Source organism: Bison bison, unplaced genomic scaffold (assembly GCF_000754665.1).
Source record: "Bison bison bison isolate TAMUID 2011002044 unplaced genomic scaffold, Bison_UMD1.0 scf7180017864312, whole genome shotgun sequence".
Classification (NCBI taxonomy): domain Eukaryota; kingdom Metazoa; phylum Chordata; class Mammalia; order Artiodactyla; family Bovidae; genus Bison; species Bison bison.
The window spans coordinates 1,695,302-1,696,342 of record NW_011494884.1 but is presented as its reverse complement, the minus strand read 5'-3'; positions in this window follow the sequence as shown (position 1 = coordinate 1,696,342).

Here is a 1,041-nt window from a genome sequence, read left to right as displayed (position 1 = left end):
TATGTGAACCGTGAACTTCCAGATGTTCAAGTTGGATTTAGAAAAGGCAGAGGAATCATAGATCAAATTGGCAACATCCGTTGGATCATTGAAAAAGCAAGAGAGTTCCGGAAAAACATCTACTTCTTCATGCCAAAGCCTTTGACTGTGTGGATCACAATAAACTGTGGAAAATTCTTAAAGAGATGGGAATACCAGACCACCTGACCTGCCACCTGAGAAATCTGTATGCAGGTCAAGAAGCAACAGTTAGAACTGGACATGGAACAACAGACTGGTTCCAGATCAGGAAAGAAGTATGTCAAGGCTGTATATTGTCACCCTGCTTATTTAACTTACATGCAGAGTACGTCATGAGAAATGCCGGTGTGGATGAAGCACAAGCTGGAATCAAGATTGCTGGGAGAAATATCAATAACCTCATGTATGCAGATGACACCACCCTTATGTCAGAAAACAAAGAACTAAAGAGCCTCTCGATGAAAGTGCAAGAGAAGAGTGAAAAAGTTGGCTTGAAACTCAACATTCAGAAAACTAAGATCATGGCGTCTAGTCCCATCACTTCATGGCAAATAGATTGGGAAACAATGGAAACAGTAACAGACTTTATTTTTGGAGGCTCTCATGTCCTTGCTCCTTGGTAGAAAAGTTATGACCAACCTAGACAGCATATTAAAAAGCAGAGACATTACTTTGCCAACAAAGGTCCATCTAGTCAAAGCTGTGGTTTTTCCAGTGGTCATGTATGGATGTGAGAGTTGGACTGTAAAGAAAGCTGAGCACCGAAGAACTGATGCTTTTGAACTGTAGTGTTGGAGAAGACTCTTGAGAGTCCCTTGGACTGCAAGGAGATCCAACCAGTCCATTCTGAAGGGGATCAGCCCTGGGATTTCTTTGGAGGGACTGAGGCTGAAGTTGAAACTCCAATACTTTGGCCACCTGATGAGAACTGACTCATTGGAAAAGACCTTAATTCTGGGAAAGACTGAAGGCAGGAGGAGAAGAGGATGACAGAGGATGAGATGGTTGGATGGCATCACC